The sequence below is a fragment of the Bacillus rossius genome, chromosome 1 (genome assembly GCF_032445375.1).
Source record: "Bacillus rossius redtenbacheri isolate Brsri chromosome 1, Brsri_v3, whole genome shotgun sequence".
In the NCBI taxonomy this organism is placed as follows: Eukaryota; Metazoa; Arthropoda; class Insecta; order Phasmatodea; family Bacillidae; genus Bacillus; species Bacillus rossius.
In genome coordinates this window covers 70,481,872-70,506,351 of record NC_086330.1, presented here as the reverse complement: position 1 = coordinate 70,506,351, position 24,480 = coordinate 70,481,872, and the positions used below count along the sequence as shown (strand labels likewise).

General features: G+C 36.8%; 1 protein-coding gene across 1 annotated transcript in view; it reads right to left on the bottom strand.

Moving 5' to 3' along the window:
- LOC134537417 (luciferin 4-monooxygenase-like) overlaps window positions 1–8,516 on the bottom strand; it is a 54,523-nt gene extending 46,007 nt beyond the window's left edge. The window contains exon 1 of the mRNA XM_063377819.1: window positions 8,443–8,516. The gene's annotated coding sequence lies outside the window, so the exon portion shown is untranslated. The remainder of the gene's footprint in view (window positions 1–8,442) is intronic.
- Between the last annotated feature and the right edge of the window lie 15,964 nt (window positions 8,517–24,480).

The window sequence follows — 24,480 nt, the reverse complement described above, 5'->3', positions numbered from 1 at the left end:
CATCAGTGCAAATACTGTGACACATTATTTACTATCACCTCAAATGCTCGCAGACATGAAAGAAGCAGTTGTTATAATAATGTTAAAAGAATACAATTTCAGTGCAATAAGTGCAAAAAAACTAATTTCACGTTTTGATAGCTTACATCTTCATTATAAAAAATGCTCCGAGAAAGTTAAGTGCGAGTATAATGAACATGGTTATTGTTTTGACTCTTGTGTTGTACCGGCTGATGAGTCTATATAAGTGACACCCTGGTGATATGGACTTCAGTCCGTCTCTGGCTGCGGTGATGAACGGATCGGATAGTTATACTTGTATAACATAATAGACCTGTATCTAGCTATTCTTGAGAACTCGATGGCATCATTACCACTATCAACACCAACCTGGATCGAAGGTCTACCATCATCAGTGCAGAGCACGATGACAACGACGTCTACAGCTACACCTGCTCTCTCAGCACAGCAGGAGATTTCGACGCGTGCAACATATCCCGCAGAGAAAATCTCAAAGGCTTCAGAAGTTAACATTTCAGCAGTGTTACAATGGTTGTCAACAGTTCCAGTGGCAATGATGAAGGAAGGAGCATCCAGCGGTGTTCCATTACCCGACTGCACGTACTGTGAGAAGATCAAAAACTTGAAATTACGGGATTATGTAATACACAATTATAGTAGTAACTCTGAACGCATTAAATATCAGTGCAACAGATGTTTAAGCAAGTTTATACTCTATGGAAGATTAAAACGGCACCTCAGGAATTGTGATAGACTGGCTGTACATTCATCGGAATCAAGCTGTATATTTTGTAACAAAATATTAACAAATATTCAAAGTGCACAACGACACGAAATATATCACTGTCCTTTTAATGAAGTCGATAATTCGTCTTTGTGTGAAAATTGTGGTGTAACAATATGTCGACCTGATAAACTGAATAGACATTTACGAACATGTAAAAGACTTAGTCCGTATAGTAAGAAGGCTGTTTGAATCAAGGAATCCACAAAACTTTAGTACTTTGACTGTGTATTTTTTTTGTACTTGTAGTAGTGTAGTACTTATGTAATAAAAGTTTTTTTAAAAGAAAATTGCGGTGTTTTTATTATCTCAAACCTGCCACTTTAGTGGTACTTTTTTAAAATATTAAAGTTGTTTTGTATCGGCCAGGGATCTAACCAAGGACCTAAGTCGATCTAATCAATCAGTATATAGATTGCAAATTTATTTAATGAATTTTGAACTTTTTCCCGAATCTCTAGCATTAAAATTACGCATTTCCAATATGGTGGTCTTGATGTCTGATAGGATGATGGTCGTAGAGGATTTAGAGTCTCTTTACGAATGTTGAACATGGTTTATTGAAATTATTATTTTTTACATAAAATTAAACATTATTGCATCAATCGTGTATTGAACTGAGGACGGGAATCGATCGAATCAATATGTAAATTAATGAGTGATTTATTTAATGAATTTTGGAACTTTTCCCGAATTTCTAGCTAAATAATTACGGATTTTCAAGATGGCGGCCAAGTTTCAAGATGGCGGGTGTCACAGCAATAATAAATGATTACTGCACTCTAGCGGATAAGAATTAAACTAACATGGCGTCAGCGCACTCTAGCCGACGATACAATGATGTTGGCTTCCAGCAACGAAGACAATATGGCGGACATGACATCATACTACCTGTTGATATATATGCTTTTGAAAAAAAGTGGTGGAAGTCAGTCTGCCTGCGTCCACTGTGAGGGAAAGATCGGTCGCCATTTTTATTTTTTTTTGCCCTCACCGGGTTTGGACCGCGGACTCCGAGCTCCGTGTCGTTAATGTATGATTTTTAAATATTTTTTATTAAAATTTTATTAAATGGATTTTTTTATAAATTTAAAAAAAATTCATTAAAATCGGATAATAAATAAAAAAGTTAAAGATGGCGACCGTAACGAAAATTTGCAACGGTGACGTCATATTTCAAAATGGCTGCCGTGACATCCTTATTTTCAAGGTTGGCGGCTTAAAGCGGCTAGCTCTTAGGAGTTTTAAGCCGCTTTTAGGAATTTGGGTTCTTTCTAAGGCAAAACTGCTTTTGAGGATTTTCGAAATCCTAATTTTTGAATTGTGGAATTTTTTGAGATTTTTTGGCGGAATGTTTTTCCACATAAATGGAAATTTTGGCGATTTTTGAGGAATTTTGGGCAATTTTTGCCCAATTTTGGCAAATTTTGGCAAATTTTGAAGGTCAAATGTCAAGGTCAAACTTGTCCCGTTACGCTGTGTCCCGTTACGCTCATCCAAGATGGCCACCGTGACGTCACAATTCAACATGGCGGACCCCGGCACCGACACCACGCCCCGGACCCAGTTTCAGGACCGGCTATCCTATACTACTCTTAGGACACCGGCATTATTATGTTATATTGTTTATTCGCCTTACATAATCCTAGCGCGCTTGGTAACGTAACGGGTGCCCGGCCGAATACCTAGAGGAATGTGGTTATGAGGAAGAGTATTTACTTATTTAATAACACATTACTTGATTATACAAATTTTTCTATAAGCAAACATATGAATACATTTTATTTCTTTATATTATAGTTAAAATATTATTAAATAGATAGCTCAGTCCATTGGATTTATTATTTCATAGGACTATATCCTTTATTTTTAACCCCCGACGCAAACAGAGGGGTGTCAAGTTTAACGAGTGTAACTGTGTATCTGTCTGTGGCATAGGTACAGGCCACAAACGAACGAACCTATTTTGATTTATTTATTTTTTGTTTGAAAGGTGACATGATCGAGAGTGTTCTTAGCTACGATTCAAGAAAATCTGTTCAACTGTTTGAAGATCATCAGCACTTTCCTAGTTGATAAAGAGATGTAAGCAACTTCCACAGGTCTGATCTATTTAAAATTAGGTATCTTTTACTTCAATGATATTGCAAGAACGTAGTAACCTTGTCCTGATGCAGTAGCCTATGGTATGGATGGTGTATTCCGGCTTTGAATACATATATATACTGTATAGAAGTCGCTAGCCCAGGTTAAAATTTTTAATACGGTTTTGAGGTAGTTGGTTAATTCACCGCCGCAATCGCCACCATCTCTAGGGCATCGACTTGTGATGGTCCCTAGCGGACAAGTGTCGAACTCTTCAAACACCCCTTCCCCCTCCCGTTGAACGATCTTGAACTGCAGTGAATGATAGATGTTGGTGCGGGGAATGACAGCGGGCGACAGTGCTGCGCTCTAACGTGTAAATAACAACTAAGACGATACAGGGCGTTACGGCAGCGCACTGCAGCGGTGAAGTTCCCAAGCTGCTCATCATACGCTTCTGAAAAACGTATAGTAAATCCTATCCACTCGCGACTTCTATACAGTATATATATTCAAAGATTCCGGTCAGACTACAAACACAAAACCATAGGTTTGTTTGACTCGAGGTCTCTCGTGCTCCTCGGGAGTTGAAAGAGTTGGGAGCAAGTTGACCTGAGCGCAAAAAGAGTCGGTAACTTTTAATACACGAAGAAAACGCTATTTGTTGTAAAACAATGATGGCGGAAAATATAGCAGACATCGTGAGATATTTGTTTGGAAATGAAAATTCATCTGAAGATGAAGCTGTTATTGATTTTCCATATATTGGACTACAAATTATGAGAGAGCTTGATGAAGGTAAATATATAAATATTGCTTTTTGACTTTAAACCGCCTGGTATGCATTAGCCAACGCATTAGCTAACCTGTACTAGGAAACAATTGCAAATCTTGTGATTGTTAAATAAAGGACGCCAAATAAGTTATATTGAAATGTTTTTCCGCTTCAATGTTGTCATCTATTAAAATATTACCGTCATCACCAAATGTAGCTTGATAACATATTGACTTCATCGTCAAAGTCGCGCCAAAACAACCAGCAGACGACTTGCCCTGGCAACTCTTCCTCGAGAGGAGAAGCATCGAGAGCATGACCTGAGTGACCTGAGAGCAACTTGCCCCCGCGAGTAAAACGACCATCCGCCATACTGCTTCCGGCAAAGGGCGCCCCGAGAGTTGACAGGTCAAAAAGAGACCTCGAGTCAAACAAACCCCATAGTAAAAGACGATGATAATGTTAAATGCATTTTAATTACAACTAGGTAATAGCTTCAGGTGAGAGTTGTAAAGTCGGGGGTAATTATTTTAAATTTTAAATCTAAGTTTTTTTATTTAAAAATAAATTAAATTTATAACGTTTATTAGGATATAAATACCCATGAATTCGCATAGGTATTTTAAAAATTAAACTTTATAATAGTACAACTATCCTTTAATACTTTATGTTTTTATGTTATGAATGAAGCTATACTTTGAAAAAGATGATGAGAGTGAAATTTTACAATAAGCGCACAGCACGCAACGAAATTTTCACAGGAAGAAATGAGTGCACTCTGTGCATCGTGGTGGCAAACAACATGTACGCGCCACCAGTGCATTCTACCCGCGGGTGTAGAAACTATGTGTTATTTTATTATTCACGTCTTCAAATGTCTTTTTTTAAATGCATTTTCGTTCATTTATCATGCTGATCGTTTGATTTGAAACTCGAGAAGACAGGAATTTGTCTTTTCTCGTTAATGCGTGGCGATCTTAACATTTTGTTTTGCGTGCAGACGACCTAGCGAAGTAGCGGCCGCGCTTCTTTAGGGGTAGTACTAACGAGAAACTGTATTTGTCTTACATAATTTGTTTCAGTAGTTTTTTTTTTTTTTTTAAGCAATTCTACGTATAGTTTCATGCCGAATGCCAAAGTTTGGTTTCCTTGCAATATTTATTTACCTGAGAAATATGGTAGGTTGGCGCATAGTTACATGGTCATGTGAAATATAGTAAGATACAATGTTTGATCAAGATTGTTTGTTAAAAGTTCCTCATGACATATTCAAGTATATCCCATGATACTGATGGCATGATTCTGTATACATTGATCCAGTGGTACATGATTTTTGCTGTTTTAATTTAGTACATCGAAAGATCCTGGACATTACAAAAACTTTTGATTTAAAAATGAATTAGGGCTGTAAAAAGTATACGAAAGAAAAAAATTCCACAAGCCCTGAAATCATTTGATTCTATTGTGCTATTCCAGTTTTTGTTACGTATGGGATGTTTTGACGTATCAAATTGTACAGTGTTGCTACAGGTATAGAAAACAGGGAAAATAGGGAAAATTCTGGGAAATTAAAAAGGTCTTTAAATGTCTGGAAAATTAAGGGAAATCACCAAATATTTCTGTAATTATTTCTTGTGGCAGTAAAATTAAACAGAAATACCATTTCCGGAAACGTTCAGTCACCTCAAAAACTGCTGAAACGTTTAATAAACACGAAATTTCTTTGATTTTCCTTTTACTGAAACCCTAGTTTTTTTTTTTTTTTTTTTTTTTACTGTAAACACAGTGGAGGTTAACTTATTTCCGGATGCTTACATACAAATTCAATAGTTTTTTTTTACTGTAAACACAGTGGAGGTTAACTTATTTCCGGATGCTTACATACAAATTCAATAGCCTACATTCGATAACTTTTTTTTTAAATCTATTGCAATAGTATATAAACACGGTATCTATATAAAATTGTGATAATTTTGCTAAGGTGAGCATTTGAAAGCACATACGTCTTTCCCCCCCCCCTCCCCCCTCACCGGAGGCAAAAAAAAAATGCAACACCAAGTGAGCTGTGTTTTGAAGGTCGAAGAAACTTCCTTTCAGACCTGGAAAATCTGTAAGCGTCAGGGAATTTTGGAAGCTCAAGCTTGTAAAACCCTGTTAAAACAGCACGCATCATGTACCAAAATAATTAAAATAAATTTCAATAAATAATTCATTTATAAAAATAACTCAATTAAAATAAACACACAACATCAATAATTATAGAAACATGTGTATAAAACTATAATTAGTTAAATTATTTATTAAATGATTAATATTAATAAATAAGAATTTAAAAGAAGCATATTGATTGTGTTATTACTTACTAATTAAAATGTATCTCTAATATTTTACTAAATCAAATAATTATTTTTACACACATGTTTATATTAATTGTTTGGTATGTATACTTATTTATTTCTGTTACAGTAAATTTCAAAACAGTTCAGTGTCTTAGATCAAAAATAAGTATACCTAACTTCTAACACGCGTTTTTTTAATTACACGCGTCTTTTTTTTTTTTTTTTTTTTTAAGCAACAAGTTTACGCTGGCAGACTAATTAGGAAGGGGTGGTGGAGAGGCCAGTTTACAAGCCTAACTGAAGCCACACACACATCCATGACTTGCCTTTGCATAGAATTCACCCCCAAACGAGGTCTCTCAATTTCAAGAACCCGTCCAAATCCGCGTGATTCAAACACGCCCTCAAGTAGCACAGAGAGGCTGGAGACGACGGGGCCTTCAAGATGAAGTTGGGCCTCGAGCCACTGTGCTCTTGGGAGGGGGGGGGGATGGATCACATCCACGATCCTCTTACGTGGGTGTGACGCGCCAGGTCGGGCACGACATGACACTACGTTAAATTTTGTCTGATAGTAGTTAACTTCCATCCCACTTAATATTATAAATGTGAAAGTTTGGATGGATGTATGGATGTATGCTACTCAATCACGCCAGAACGGCTGAACGGATCTGGATGAAATTTGGCCTACAGCGAGCTCATAACCTGGATTAACACATAGACCACATATTAATATGAAATTCCATCCCTAAGGGAGTGAAAAAGTGATAATTTCATTTTATAACAGAAAAAATCATAGGTCATAGACATACGAATAGTGAGTGAGTGTCATTTCTCTATGTCGGCCAAAGATCATACACATAGTAAGGTCTGGCAAATTCATATTTTTCTCCTTGGTGAGATCAGTCCGCTTAGTGGAGCTCGTAGCGGCTAGCAAAATAAAGGCGCTAATAACAGTTTTGTCCTTAACTTCGTCAATAGATAGAGTTGCCTTGAATTTTAAACGCACCATCGTTTGATACGTTTGTAATGTCTTTAATTTTCGTTTGTTTGTGCCGTATGCGTTCCTATACCATTCACCCGATTGCGATGAAATTTGAGTGAGATATGCGCATGCCCGTGAAGGTTTCTGAGACGGTATAACTATTTTGCAATAGTTGGAGCACGAATCGTTTCAAAAAATGTGTTTATTTCATATTATATAGCGGCACTTCGTCTGTTTTTGCTGTATAAGTGCGCACGCATGACACAATTTATTTAAATATAAAAGAGAGACAGAGATAAAGTGATATATATACAGAGTGAGATAGAGAGAGACAGAGAGAATAGTTGAGTTAGAGCGAGGTATAGAGAATGAAATGGGTTAGATAAAGAGATAAATAGATGAAAATGGAATCTTTTCGATAGGTAATAGTAATCTCTTATTTTTCAGTTTTTTTCTATAGTGCTTTATAGAGTCTAGATTACACACAGACCGCCAATTTTTAGATATATACAGGTAAATAACTATACACTGGCAGAACAACGTCTGTCGGGATCTGAAAGTGATATAAATTATTTTGCACACTTAACATTCAAACTAAGAAGACAATTACTAACTACATCTGATTTCGAAAAAGGTCCCCTTCACCCTGTGTTAAGCCCGGGGCAACGCCGGGTACTGCAGCTAGTGTATTTATATAAGAGCAATGCACTCAGAATGAGACGCCACAAAACCGTCATACACGAGGTGACAATATCAATGACTGCTCAAACTTCATTACGAAAAGACTGTCTGATGGATGCAATGTTCTGAGCATGCGTGAGTATACACAAATTATACATATTATCAACCAAGGCATGCCGTAGTGTGTTTATAGGTAACTAGTTAAATACTGTTTTTCATTTTTACTTTGAGTTAAGTATTCACTAAACATTTTAATTGGTTTTTTCTCAATACAGAGCTGGACGTAGATGATAATATGTTCAGTACAGGAAATAACTATTTTATATTTATCCGTCTATGAAGGAGTATTTAGACAAGAATTTGCTTTCAATAATGTGGCAAGAAAGAACGTAACGTAAACAGGTATTAAGCTGTCGCGAGGCATCTTGTGGTTTCACGCCCTGTCGCGACATGTCGTGTCGCGTCTTGCCTGATTGCGTGCGCCCAGCCTTGGAAAGCACGAACTCTGAGAACCAGTCTGTGTCCACTTGGACTATAAAATATTCTTCTTGAAATTCAGATAAATAATCTTCAATAACTGAAGCGTACGAAAACCTTTTTGTTTAAAGTCTCGTAGGCCTATTTATAAAGACTGTAGTTAGGTTGCCTTTAGAAGTATTATAAAAAAAAAACGAATCAATCACTAAAAGGAGCTTTGGCTTAGGCAAACCGAGTCATAATAGGTGTAATCGTAAGATTCGCGATGTAATTGTAACCTGAAATGAGTACCAACCTGTGCGAGCGAGTGTCCCAGCACGCGCGGTGGTCTAGTGCGCGCGTCCACCCTGCTCGTCTCTGCGCCAGTGCGCGGAACAATATGTCACTCTCTCCCGTCCACGAGTTCAAAGTTCTCCGGACTTCCGTCCTGAGTCATTGCAATTCAAGGCCAATGCCCTTGATGGGCCGTACGAAGGAACAAGATAACATTACTACCAACCGAATGTCCAGGAACCGAGACTATGTACTATGGCCTACGTGTTATACAAAAGTTTCCATTAAAAACAATCATGCATAATTGTTGCAATATATAAAAATGGTTTTTAATGTGCTCAGGAAGAAAAAAAAATTACTGACACCATGATTCCTTAACATTTTAAGGACCAAAGAAAGTATACTTTTGAAGTGGATAGCTTTGTGCATGCTTTAAAACACCATACTAGTAAAGTAGAGAGTCTAAGTTTCTAAACAACATACGAATTACGTACAAAACAATTAGTATTCTGATAAAATTTAAAACTTAAGTTTATCACAGCTTAAGCCTCTCCCCAGCCACCTCGATGATAATGCATTATCGAAAAATAACAAACGTTTCATATTTTGAAACTTACTACTTTCATTGTATCGACATTGCTGACTTTTCACATTATTAAAACAAAAAATTTAAAAAAAAAATATTGTTAAAATTATGGTTAAACCATTAGCATGAATGAGAATTGTTATGTCAACATTTTTAGAATATATAATAATCAAGCATAAGAAGGTTAGATGACTATAAAGATAATTTACGGAGCTATAGATACAGATGACAAAAGGAAAAATATTGTTAAAATCATGGTTAAACCATTAGCATGAAAGAGAATTGTTATGTCAACATTTTTAGAATATATAATAATCAAGCATACGAAGGTTAGATGACTATAAAGATAATTTACGGAGCTATAGATACTGATGACAAAAGGAAATTCTTCAATTATAAAGTTTAGTGGTGGGAGGGTTGAAGTGGTGGTAGGTGGAAAGAGGTGAAGTATTTAGAAAAACACTTTTGACAGTTTTTATATTCTCTGTAACATTGTAACTATTACATAATGGTGCAGGATTGAAGGGAAAAAATCTGTTTAGGAGCGAAACACTTCTCTGATTTCATCATAAATTTCATCATCAAACATGCTGACTTGGAAGTGAATACGAAGTTAAACAACAACGAGGTGAAAATGATGTAACATTGGTTCCACTGTTTCACTAGTGGTCACGAGGAGAGGCACGGGATTATGAGAGTGTGATTATGTTGGGTTTAACAATTTTTTAGTTCTTTTACAATTTCAGGATTTTGCTTATAAATTAAAGTTAATTCATAAGATAACTATCATGAATTTATTATGAAAGGTTTTAATTAGAAGTTTCTGTAAAGTTTCACTGCTAATTGGAGTCCCGAACTTTTCCGTGAGATCCACGTTCGCGAATCGGAGCCTAAGACCTACTGCCTTGAAGATTTAGACCACTTGTCTATTCGCGGTGGCTTCTATGCCAAAGAGATTCAGCCTACAATGTATCCAGACATGAACTTTGTGGAGAAAATTCTTAAACGAAGAAATGGTCGATCCCACGTCAAGTGGTGAGACTTCCCACCTCGCTTTAATTTGTAGGTAGTAGATGCAGAAATCGAGAAACTCAATATTTTTCTGGTTTTTGTACGTGTAGAAATATTTAATAAACTTTTATTTATAAAATAAACTTGTACTATTTTATTTCTTATCCCTGTCACTTTTATGGTAAATTGAAATATTTAATTAAATTAGTATTTTGGCATTGTTCACTAATCGAACCAATGACGGAAATCGATTTAATCAATATATATTGATGAGAAAAAGTTCAATTTTTATAGCTGCATAAAAATTAAAGAATTTCAATATGGCGGCTAAGATGGCCGAAAAAAATTGTGGATATCAAAGTAATAAATACTTCTGCACTCTAGCGGCTAAAATTTAAACTATTATGGGAGCAATTCACTTTAAGAGACGAAAACATCATGTTGGATCCAAGATGGCCGCCATAACATCATACTGGGTGATGTAATATATTCCTTGGTATTAGTGGTGGGATGGTAGTCTGCCGGTGGCATTCGTGGAGCAAGGATCCATCGCCAATTTTTTGCCCTCATTGGGTTCGAACCGAGGTCTCAGAGCTCCATGATATAAGAGCGTTTATAAATTCAAATAATATTAAAATTGTACTAAAATATATTTGTTATTTTTTTCAATTTTTTAGTTTAATAATTAAGGATTTTCAAGATGGTGGCCAAAAGAAAATTACATCTATGTAATGATTCAAAATGGTGGAAAACAAAATGGCGGAACGTTTATCATCAACATTTTATTTAACTTGAATTTGAATATTTTTTTTAGTTTCTACACAAAATTTTCTGACAACTTTCAAGATGGCAGACATAATGAAAATAGCATCAGTTACATCATAATTAAAAATGGTAGGATGTTATAGAATTCAAAATGGTGGAAATTTCTAGGAAAAAAATGGCAGATGTGACATATTTCAAAATTGCATAATCAAATATGGTTTATATGTCATCATACAAGATATTCGCCAGAGTCAAGTTCAAAGGTCCAAGTCATCCAATGGTTAATTAAGTGAATATTGTTAACAAAGTGTAAAAAATGGGAAATAAATTATTATTATTATTATATGGCTACCGTGGTGTCACAATCAATATGGTGGGCACCAACACCACACACAATGCCTTTTATATATTACTGGCCTTCAAACCAATAATACGAAAAAATTAAAATAATTGCATGCACAAATAGGTACATATGTCAAGTTTCATCGTAATCGCATAACAGAATGTTTAATTAAAACTAAACTACCGATGCCGCAAAACTCTAATTTGTTAGGGTATAATTTATAAATTAATAATAGGCTTACATTTTCCCCAAAAAACTTAGTAAAGTTTAAGGATTTTTTGGGGAACCAAATTTTAGGTTTATTTCTAATGATTGATCTCCTATAACTGAAGAGTTTTACAACATGAGCTAACTGCCGGAGCACTTGGAATAACCTTGTACAGGAAAAGCTCAATACATATCATATGTCTTTTCCTAAGGAATCAGTAAGAGCCGAGTTCTAGTTCGAAAAATTAAAATTCTTAACATTCTGCTTTTAAACACTATGATTAATTGTACTCTTATCTTTCAGTACAACCAAAAGCTTCAGATTTAAACAGTTGTATCTTAAAAATTTAGTAAGTGGATGTTCTAAATTTTTAAACTTTATTGAATACTTTCCCATCAATAAAAAAGCAGTGTCGTCACTCTGGGTCTCGGTGGCTCGCCGGTGACAGGCAGCCAGCATGTTGGTTGTGCCCTTGGGTGTAGAGACGACAGGCTTTTGACTTGTGGTAAGGGCAACATTTTCTTATGGTGTTTGTCTTCTCTTGTAAAGGATACATAACTAGTGCTTACTCCTGACCAAGGTTTTCCTTCGAACGTTATGTTCAAAATACTAAGGGTGGTAAGGTTGGATTTCTAATTATCATGGGGTGCAAAACCAGTTTTTTTACTCACCCGGTGCTCCCATTCTATTCTTCAGGTTTTCAATTAATAGTTGTTGCACGTTGCCAAATGAGCGTGATAACTCTTAAATATTTAAAGAACAAACCGCAGTAACTGCAATCATCCAAATATCAAGTCGGATACCGGCTAATATTCAGGAAGTCTCTTGACATTAATTCTACTGAACATATCCAGGAGGTTTTTGGGTCAGTAACTGCATCCAGCCGCCGGAAAAACTTTTCTGGGCAGAAAGCTGCTGTTTGGTGGCACATGAGTTGAGTAGGGCCTACTGTTTCATCGCAAGTAAACCAGAGCCAAATGAGAGTGGGTTTTGAAGGCGGCCCAGAAGGTTTTTTTCTGTTTAACACGGAAGTGTTTGTATATTTAATCACTTGTGTGACTTTTTAAAGCTCAAAAATATTGTTTAGCACAAATCCGGGGGAAAATTTTGTGACCCAACAACAAATGAAAAATAGCTATAGGAAAAAAATATGCAGGACTAAACCTTACATAACAGATACGACAAGAAAATGAGGAAAACCAATTCGCGGAGTGAGACGCGCTGAAGGGGCGGACACGTCAACTCGAGGATTTGGGCGACGCGGAGCGACGAAGGAACGCAGCATGGGCGACGCGGAGCGACGAAGGAACGCGGCTTGAGCGACGCGGAGCTACGAAAAAAAAAAAAAAAAGTTTGGTCGACGCGGAGCAACGAAGGAACGCGGCTTGGGCGACGCGGAGCCACGAAAGGAACGCGTCTTGGGAGACGCGGAGCGAAGAAGGAACGCGGTTTGGGCGACGCGCAGCGACGAAGGAACGCGGCCCCGGACACACACATGGTGCGCAGAGTTTCAGGAAAAACAACGCGATTTCTAAACTAGTCAAGATATTCGGGTGGAGTCTGCTTACGAAAAGCATTTAAGAGTTCACCGTGGACCGAAAAGTACTTTTGATTTTGGATTAAAGTTTTAAACTGTATTTTTAGAAGAGTTAAAAAGGCTAAAACGCATGTTTTCAGAGTAATTTTTAGGCGTAAAACAACCAGTACAGATTCTTTAAAGCACTTAGGGACTTGCATTACACCTTTATCTTCATTTCTCGGCCATATAATGTTACGGTCACCGCTCAAGTTTCACAGTTATCCTGTGACGACGAGAAGACTGCGCGCCAGTTCAGAGCATTGCGCTTAGGGGCGACACAGCGCTAGAATCACCGGCGAGCGTCGCGCTTATCATCCAGCCTCACTAACACACACACACCCCTGACGAGGCGGGCCCCTTAAGCGACGCGGAGCGACGAAGGAACGCGTCTTGGGAGACCCGGAGCGACGAAGGAACGCGGTTTGAGCGCCGCGGAGCTACGAAAAAAAGAAGTGTGGTCGACGTGTAACAACGAAGGAACGCGTCTTGGGAGACGCGGAGCGACGAAGGAACGCGGTTTGGGCGACGCGGAGCAACGAAGGAACGCGGTTATTGAAGGAAAATAAGTGCCCAAGGAAACCCAGCGGACATCCGCTAGATCCACAACAATACGGAGATCCGGGTTTGATCCCGCCGAGATCCGAAGCCAGGTCGCCCTGGTGAGGGCGGGCTATCTGACCACTGACTTTCCATGGTCTCTCCGTGACGGTTGGTACTAGGGATGGAACTCCGCTGTAAGCTTGGTCAGCCTTCACATATGTCACTGGCTTCTCCAAAGAAACCTTTATATTTTATAAGACGTACAAGCAATTAATTTATTCCAAATGAAGGGTTTCATATTAAATTAATAACATTACATTTTACAGTCTTAAAATATTACGATAGTTTATCTTGAAACCAACTAGGTAAATATAAACAATATAACTTATTTCATAAACGTGATATTTTGGCAAAAAAAAAAACATAGTCCAAAAAATTAATTTTAGCGTTGTTCGGTCCATCCTGTGGGTATACCTTGTGCGCATTCTTAGAACCAAAAAGAACCAAAGTGTTTACGATATGAGGCACTTAGGCTAAATATAGTTTGTTCAGCAAAAACAAACATTGTCCACATATTTTAAATAAAAATATCCATTGTCCACAGTATTTTAAGCAAAAGTATTTTCAGTATTGGTCAATTTTTATTTATATTTATCTCCTTCTATACATGTTTGCCAACCCCGTTTTTAGGTAAGTAGTATGTAAATGGGCGTCCGGCGCCAGGGTTAAGGGTGAGGTGCCGGTGATGCCGAACGCAATCTTGAATTATGACGTCACGGCAGCCATCTTGGATGGTCGTAACCTTGAATTTGACCTTGACCTTTGACCCTCAAAAATCGCCAAAATGGTCCAAAATTGGGCAAAAATTGCCCAAATTTGCCCAAAATCCGTCAAAATTTCCATATTTTTGGAAAATAATTCCGTCAAAAAATTCTAAAAAAATTACACAATCCAAAAATTAGGATTTCGAAAATCCTCAAAAGTCGTTTTACCTTAGAAACCACGAAAATTCCTAAAAGAGGCTTAAGGGCTCGGTTCAAGGTCACGGTTGTGATTCTGTCCCGCTGGAGAGCGCTAGTAGTCACGATCAATTGAACACTCGTTATCACAGACATATATTCTTCCCGGGCGCCGCTGTCATCCGGGTAGAAGCGGGGGAGACACGATAATTACAACGCGGTGTTGCCAAGCGTTATCTGACACGTGACGCTCGCACCAAGGGCTATGGGCTACCGAAGACAGGCGGTTCCGCGGTCGCTCTGCTAGCTATCCGAGGGCAGCTAGGCAGTGCCTTCTGCTTCTGCGTGTGCTATTTGCTTGCTGGTTTAACCATGGATATATTGAATAGCAGTCCGTGAACCATTTGGCCGGCTGGTGGGAAAGGCAGTCTGGTACGATTAAGGAAAAGTTAAATAGAATATTACCTACAAAATTATATTATAATAAAAAAAACCACAGAACTAAGGGCAAAATCCTAATATAGTGATTCAAGAATTAAAACAGAATTATTTTTTGTGTATTATCAGTTTAAAGTTATTTCCATAAAGGACATATATATTTATTTCAATGGTTTCGATTTTGGCAAACAATATTTTAATAAGTTAAAGTAACTTTTTTTTAGTTTCCTGATATCATCTTCCAATCGGTTTTAAGTACAATAAATATTTGATACATTCAGCAAAATACGTACCGTTTGATTGTTTCAAATGTTACTATATTTATATAAATTTGAAATTGTACCGTATTAAACTAAAACTGGATTGAAAAGAATATGTTGTGTGACAAACATAAATTCTTCAGTGCAATATATACTAATCCAGGCTAATACTTTTTTACCAATTAAAAATTTATATCTTTGAGGCCTATTGACTCGCGTTTTGATTAGGCTGGGACAATATGTTACAAAACGCAAGCAGAATTAATAATAAATAAACGATATTTTAGCATTTTTTCTACAGTTTATTTTCATCTCGTGGTTCTGGAACATTTAATATTTTTCACCCAAGATATATGTAGCCCGCGATTGCCTTGAGATCCTTACAATCTGGAGCCTCGGCTTATAACTTATATTGGACACAAAAATATTTCCTTCATTGCTGCGATGAACCTCCCCGTTTTTCTCAGTCATTCGAAAGGAAACTTGACATTTTTGACTAGGTACTGTAAACGTAAATACTGCTTTATATTAAAATAATTCCATGTAAACAATTTAGTATTTATCGAAATAATTTAGGCATTAAATAAATAACGCCCAAAAGCACCTCCTGTACTTTGAACCTCCGGAAAATCACGAATTCTACTCATTGAAAACAGGGACTCGCATCGGAACTACACATGCAGGTTTTATTTAATTCCAAGAAATGATTGATATAAACTTAACCACGCAATGTTATGATTTATTTTCATTACCTACTTTCATTTTCTTACTAAATGTATATGGCTGAATTATGCACAAATAATCAAATACCGAAGTGTCACGTTCATCCGACCTTTTCTTATCCAACATTTCGTATTATCCGACATCTCAAAAATAAAAACTATTTTATCGGAAACATAAACGACAATTTGTGTCATAATAATTTTTGTTGATCCCGACTCTAGGTACTGCAACTTATTATTCAGCCTTTTTTTAATTTATTTTTTTTGGTTGTAAAAATGTTTATTAGGTTTGAAATGTTTAAAACATTAGAAAATTTTTACTTTTATAATGTTTTTATTAGTATTTCCCTATTAATCCGACATTTTAACTATCCGACTTTCTGCTGACCCGTTTATGTCCGATAAGCGAGACACAACTGTACGACAACACCGGGACGGCCTCCACTGGGTGAATGAGGGGTCCCAGTGTGATGTAGGCGCCAGCAGTGCTGCTCCAGGGGCTAATGTGAGCTGAGCGAGCAGGGGGCCGAGGTGGTGGACATGCTGGGAAGGGTTTCTCAGCCTCTGTGCATAGCCGGAGCTCTAGCGGCTTTTCCGATTGCGTATATGTCGCATCCATATCCACGCCCGTGGGGGCCCGGGGAGGCAGGGCCTTATGGCTAAGAGCGCTGGGTCAACAAAGAAAAGGGGGGGAAACCCCTGAAAGGTCTATGTACAACCACACCAAAGATGTATAATGATTTTGTTATAGGTATTCGATGAAACTCAAGCAATATTTAGTTTCCCAGGTAAACTTGTAGAGTTACAATGTAGATCGTAAAAAAATATATATTTCTCCATGGTGCGATTTTGGTTTGTGATTATTTGAAGTATCACAATTAATTGATTTGTCTACTACAAAGGTACATAGCGACTTCAGCTACGGTCACCTGAAATAATACTGGGGAATATCGCATAGAGTGGTCATTTCATGTTGCACATTTAAACTGTATTGCTTGCAATCTTTTAAAAAGGCTTGCTGAATTTATAGGCAGGCAAAATAATAAAACTTTAAAATGTGTACTTTTTTTCTTGTAAGGCTGCATGTACCATACACAACCTATAAGGCCAATAAAAACATTTTAGGAATGAAATATATATTCATTTCCCGCTGGAAACCTTTAGCCCTAAGCTGGTTGTTCACTACAGAATTATATACTGTACTGACTGTGTTGATTTCAAAAGCATACTCTAGCCGTAAAACCCATAAAAATCATATGGACGAGTGGCCGCTATGCGCGTTAGAAGTGATGTATCAATATATGTAAGTGATAGGGGAATAATAATGTCTACGAATGTGTGGAATGTGTGCAAGTATGCAAGTGAGCAAGTAGACAAATGTGCAAGTATTCAATTAAGCGAGTGTGCTATAATGCAAAAATTTCATTGAGCACCTCACTCCTGAGCCCCGTTCCCCTATCCTCCTTCGAATACGACACTGCTGATAGTTAGTTACCCTGTAAGCGTTACGCTTTTGTTATGCTGATTACAACATCGCCTCATCTTACTTTACCAACTGTAAAAAGGTTACAATTAAATTTTCTTAAAATAATTGAAGCATCATATAAATATATACCATTTACTTTGACGTTTGGATGCTAGAAGAAGCTTCATTCGATTTTTCATGGACTTTCTACAGTGAGATAAAGGTCGCGAGATCTTGGAACACTTACGCCAATTTCTTCCCATGGCTGTAGCTGTAGCAACTGGAGAATTGAACCGAGGAACAAAATCACTTGAAGTGCGGGTTTACTGTCGCGGGACAGCTGAAGATAAGGGGTGGATGAGGGGGAGATAGGCGAAGTGGCAACTAGGCCGTCCCTTCTCTCATTCGACGCGGCCCTTATCTCTTGTCCGCCGCCGGCGGAGCACGTCATATTACCAGCGTGCATTGCAGCCTATACATCAGGCACTTCCACAATATACATTTAAAAAATTTGGTGTTGCTTGTATATTTAACCAGATACATTGCCAAACCCAAGGACTTTTCGTGAGATTGAGATATGACCAATGTTGTTACGAGATGATTAAGGGGGTAGAACATACTGGCTGATAATTGTGACAAAATTAAAACTTAATTTTACAATATCAAACTTAAAAACTTAAATAAAATTAAAATTGTTTTCGTAGAAACCTGTATGCTTATAATATCTACAATTTGGAGTTTTTTTTAGTTTTCTATTACAATAACTGACGGAATCGCGTGCATTTAAGTTTAACCTGTAAATCCCTATCCCGCCATTCGGCTAGCATTGGAGTGAACCGAGCCCTTAAGCATCCTTGTCTACAGCCTCCGATCAGCCTCTGACGTCATCTAGGATTATGACCACCATCTTGGATTATGTCGTCACCGTTGCAATTTCCGTTACGTCCGCCATCTTGAAAATCTTTATTTATTATCCGATTTTAATGAAAAAAAATTTAAAAATTATAAAAAATTAAATTAATAAAAATTAAATAAAAAATATTTTAAAAAACTAGCATTTACGACACGGAGCTCAGAGTCCCCGGTTCGAACCCGACGAGTGCAAAAAAAATTAAAAATGGTGACAAGCTCCTTCCTCACAGTGGCTGCAGGCAGACTGACCCCCACCACTTTTTACCGTTCATATATATCATCAGGTAGTAAGACGTTATGTCCGCCATCTTGTCTTTGTTTGCTGGTAGCCATCATTACGTTATCGTTGGCTAGAGTGCGCTGATGACATGTTAGTTTAATTCTTACCCGCTAGAGTGCAGTAATAATTTATAACTGTGACACCCGCCATCTTGAAATATGGGCGCCATCTTGGAAATCCGTAATTTTTATGCTAGAAATTCGGGAAAAATTCCAAAATTCAATAAAAAATTAACTCATTAAAGTAATGATTGATTTGATCGATTCCCGTCCTTGGTTCGATCCCTGACCGATACCAAACAACTTTAATTTAAAAAAATACCACAATAGTGTCAGGTTCAAGAAATAAAACACTGCAAGTTCTATTAAAAACTTTTATTACATAATTTCTATTCTACTACAGGATCACTTGTGAATCGAATTTTTTTCGATCATATGATCCTCTTTTTTAACTGTAGATTTGACTCTAGTATTATTTTAAATGGTTCTTGATTTGACTAGCGTATTATTCCATACGGTGCATGTATATAAGCGAGTCCTAGACAGCAGGTCGCTCAGTTTGTTACTGACGTCGGCGGTGTAAGGATCGTCTAGTTTGTTTCTTCTGGTGCATAAGTCACGTAATTACCTGTTCTTGAGACCTCGATGGCATCTTTACCGTCTTTAACGTCGAACTCGATGGAGGTTGTACCATCAACTACGGGAACCATGACTTCAGCCACGATGATGGTGGGGCAGATCCCGTTGGCAACGTCGACGTCAATACTGGAGGAGACTTCAACAGTCGAGATACCACCAGCAGAAGAGACTTTAATACCGGTAGTGCTGGCTGTACAGGAAACCTCGACGAACGCTGTTTCACCCTCGATGGAGGCTTCAATGGTTGCTGATTTGACAACAACTAACGAACATCGGTGCTGTTACTGCGACAAGATCTTCTCAAACAACAGAAATGCTCGACGCCACGAGAAGAACGAATGTGCCAAGAACCTATATCGTAAAATGTTTGTTTGTGAGAAATGTCATAGGCAGTTTGCCAGAAAAGATAATATGAAAACGCACATGAAGGCATGCAAAGGACCAGCTGCGCGGCAGAAAGTACCTAAAGGTTTCTATACAACAACGATGTATTGATGTTCATAAGAGTATGCCAGGAAATGATACAACTGCGGCAACGTCAGTATCTGGATCAGGTCTGAAAGGCTCGTCTTCATCACCACGGTATCCTTGCAGCTACTGCGATATGACGTTTGCATTTTCCCATGATGCACGAAGACATGAACGGAGTAAATGTAAGAAGAATCCATCTCGCATGAAGTTTCGCTGCGATGAGTGTCATGAATGGTTTACTCGAATAGATAATTTGCGACGACATGCGAACAAATGCAACGGTAAAGTCTGTGCGCCTACTGCTGAAATACCTGCAGACATTTCGACTCCTCGCTTTAGATTGGTGACTCGTGAGCGTACAAGCAAAAAAATCGATGTGCAGCAACCGATTGCTATGGCATCTGGAAATGGAACTAAACCTAAGACTGTGTTCGGTGCTCTACAGGTGAATGATAATGGCTTCTACTTGGCACAGTCTGCATTTCGTGGAACATTGAAAGACTACTATTATCTAAATACGCTTAGTGAGTTAAAAGAAATTTGTAATTTTCTTGACGATATCAGACAGAACATAATCAATCAGCTTACTGATGACATAGCAACAAACGGACCTTTGAAATATAACTTGTGGTTGGACTGTTTATATGGAAAGCCATATCCATTCGATGACAAAGAGAAGAAATGTGCATTCAAGACATCGGCTGCAGTAATTTACAGTTCTGACGATGTGAAGAAAACTGTTAAACACGGTATCCAGAAACTCTGTCAAGAAGAGGAGGGCTGTGTTAGTAAAGGTTCTGGTTGGTCTCTGTCTAGCATAAGCCGATTGGAGCTAAGAATTAGTCATTTCACACCGATGCGGAACTAAATGATTATAAGATTGCCGGCTTTCACAAGTGATCCTGTAGTAGAATAGAAATTATGTAATAACAGTTTTTAATAGAACTTGCGGTGTTTTATTTCTCGAACCTGACACTTTTTTGGTAGTTTTTTAAATTAAAGTTGTTTGGTATCGGTCAGGGATCGAACCAAGGACGGGAATCGATCAAATCAATCATTACTTTAATGAGTTAATTTTTTATTGAATTTTGGAATTTTTCCCGAATTTCTAGCATAAAAATTACGGATTTCCAAGATGGCGCCCAAATTTCAAGATGGCGGGTGTCACAGTAATAAATTATTACTGCACTCTAGCGGGTAAGAATTAAACTAACATGTCATCAGCGCACTCTAGCCAACGATAACATAATGATGGCTACCAGCAAACAAAGACAAGATGGCGGACATAACGTCTTACTACCTGATGATATATATGAATGGTAAAAAGTGGTGGGGGTCAGTCTGCCTGCAGCCACTGTGAGGAAGGAGCTTGTCACCATTTTTAATTTTTTTTGCACTCGTCGGGTTCGAACCGGGGACTCTGAGCTCCGTGTCGTAAATGCTAGTTTTTTAAAATATTTTTATTTAATTTTTATTAATTTAATTTTTTATAATTTTTAAATTTTTTTTCATTAAAATCAGATAATAAATAAAGATTTTCAAGATGGCGGACGTAACGGAAATTGCAACGGTGACGACATAATCCAAGATGGTGGTCATAATCCTAAATGACGTCAGAGGCTTATCGGAGGCTGTAGACAGGGATGCTTAAGCCTCTTTTAGGAATTTTCGTGGTTTCTAAGGTAAAACGACTTTTGAGGATTTTCGAAATCCTAATTTTTGGATTGTGTAATTTTTTGAGAATTTTTGACGGAATTATTTTCCAAAAATATGGAAATTTTGACGGATTTTGGGCAATTTTGGGCAATTTTTGCCCAATTTTGGACAATTTTGGCGATTTTTGAGGGTCAAAGGTCAAGGTCAAATTCAAGGTCACGACCATCCAAGGTGGCCGCCGTGACGTCATAATTCAAGATGGCGGTCGGCACCTCAGGCACCTCACCCTTAACCCTGGCGACGGACGCCCATTTACATACTACTTAGGTAGATTTTGAAGAAAGGCTACTTACTGTAGCCGTTACCATAGTGCGACTTCCGGAACATTTTGATACTTTTTTCGTTTCATGGTCCATAGACCTAAACACTATCGTCAACTCAGAAGTTTATATATAAATGTATATGTAAATATTTTAAAATCATAATTGTCGTACCTAGAACACTAACAAATCCGATCATATTTATTGTAAAACCTAAAAGTATTATCTACAACTTTCTCCCGAATTAATTTTTGGAATATCAAAAATTATAACAAGGGGTGAAAAAAGTGTTGAAGGACAATAAATTAATATTTCCCTTAGTACGGTATTATATCCGTTCAAATTGTTTGTAAATCTTATAATATTTAAAAATAAATGTTGCGTAATTGATACAACTTTTGATACAATTAATCATTGCTGCAAAGGGTGGAATAAACAAGGATTAATAACAACAAAAAATATAACTCCCTTTTTAGGTTAACTATATAATCTATAAAAAATTATTGTAATCTTCTAAAAATTATTTTATATTTGGTATGAAACAATTTTTGATAAGACTAACCATCATTACTGCAAGGGGTTGAAAAAACCAGAGGTTGGAATGAAAAAACTTCCGTACATTTACACAATTGAATCCGTTATTATTTATTCTAACATTAAATTTGGTCTCATTTTGCTAAAGCAAATTTTTATGTGACCGACCATTAGTCTACTGCAAGGGGTGGAAACAAATGGTTGAAAGAAAAAAATCATTACATTTTTTATGTATACGTATAGGTTTACGTTATAATTTATATTAAAAATTCTAAACATCTAAAACTGTTAGCTGAAACAATTTTTGACGAGACTAACTATTACAGTAAAAACAGAGGGGAGTGGGGTAGAAGTGGTTTCTAATTTTTAAAAAATTCATACTTGCTTACTATACCTAAATTTGTTTCGAATTTATTTTAAACCATGTTAAAATTATCCTAAGCCTTGATCCAAAGAACATTTTCATACTCCCACGTATTAGTTCAAGGGATGAAAAATAATGTTTGAAGGTCAAAAAATTCACTACTACTTTAGTAGGCATAATATGAAAAATCTTTCTAAGCTATTCAATATTAGATGCATTGAGTTGAAAACACTGGAAACATTTTCGCTCTATGGGATATGAAAAAATGTTTTATCGATCATTTCGTAATATTGAATATTGAAAAACATTTAGGATGTTAAGTAAATTAAGTTTTTAAAATTTTCAAGAAGTTTATATAAGTTTATAGAATAAGTAGTTACTTAAAAATCTACCTACGCCTGTAGGCTGTGCTCAAAAGGATATATATTTATTTTTACATTTACTTCGTTAACTTGATTTTTAACTGCTTCCCTTGTATCAATAATGAATAAATAAATAAAAATTGCACACGTCTTTTTTATGGCAAAATAACCTTAGTCCAGAATAATTGTTTTAAATTATATTGGCATATTAATGTTGATGAAAACAACAAAGGGAAGTAAGGAAGTGTTATTTGTGTTACAATGTAATTTTCACATTACATAATTATCAATGAGCAAAGAAGGACCTTTTTTTTTTGCTTATGAAAAAAACCATGTTTGGATTGTTGTAGTTTTTGCCAAAAGCTGTTAAACTGGGTCGGGCGAGGTATTATACTCGGGTGAGTTATACATGGCTATATTATGTAGTTAAAAGTGTTTCTGATAGCGAAGGCCTTTTAAATGAACTACGCATAATGAATATGTTTTGTGAATACTGTAATATATATATATATATATATATATATGAGAAAATTTTCCACAGGCAAAGGTTGGCAAAAAACTATAATGAAAATTAATTAAACAGCAAAAGCTATTGGGAAAATGTTATGAATCAACCTCAAAACATTGGGGTTTCAAATTATTTTAAGGAGATTACCTGTAGAGCTTTACGTTAAAAAACCTTAAAGGAAATGGGGTGGACTTTGTTTTAAGCCGATGGGGTTTCCCTGGATAATCCAGTCTCCCTCCCATTCATTCTTTCAAAGCTACTTTAGCATATCCTTACCGTCCATCGGCTTCAAACGACGGTCATCGAGACGATAAGCTCAATCCATTACCATTTACATTTCTATCAAGTTATTTGAAAAATCCTTGACTATTAAGTTCAAAGTGAACGATGGGAATGAAGCAAATAGATTGTTGTCTGAAGAAACTATTTCGAAAGTTGTAGTACTTCGTTATTTGTTTAGGAGTGCTTATATAAAATGCTAATTGGGCTGTGGCTTGCACTCCAACAAGCAAAAAATAACATATTAAAATGGCATACACATATCAATAGCCTGACTTGGGGCAAATAGTTTTAAAAAAAACTGAAGTTAAGTTTAGGTTAGTGTGCCAAAAAAAATAACTCAGTTAAATTAAGAGATTAAATTAAAATATTTACCTTTGAAAGTAACTGACAAAAATTTAATGATTGAAATATATTATTGATTTAATATAATTTACGTGATTTTCAGGGGTATTGACGTAACAGTACATACATTAGGGTTAAAAAAAAGCAACTTAAAAAGATGAAGTACAAACAAAGAACTGAGTTTGTTCGGAAAGCATACCGCAAACCTGAAACTAACATTTAATTTATCTTAAAACAAGTTATTTTCTTAAATAAGCTAGTTTTAATGAAATGGTTAGAAGCTGACGTTATCAGTTAGAAATATGGTTAAAACGTAACTGCTTAAATTACTTATTAATTTGCGTACAACTGAGTACTCGGCATCTGAGCTGAGAAGCTCGCGGTCTGAAAGAAGTAGCAAAGACACGGCGAAGGGGCGGACTGGTCGCACCGTGGATAACGAGAGGACGCAGGACTGAGGCTGACGGACTCAAGGCCACGCCGCGCGGGAGCAGCGGATGTGTGGACGCAGCGCT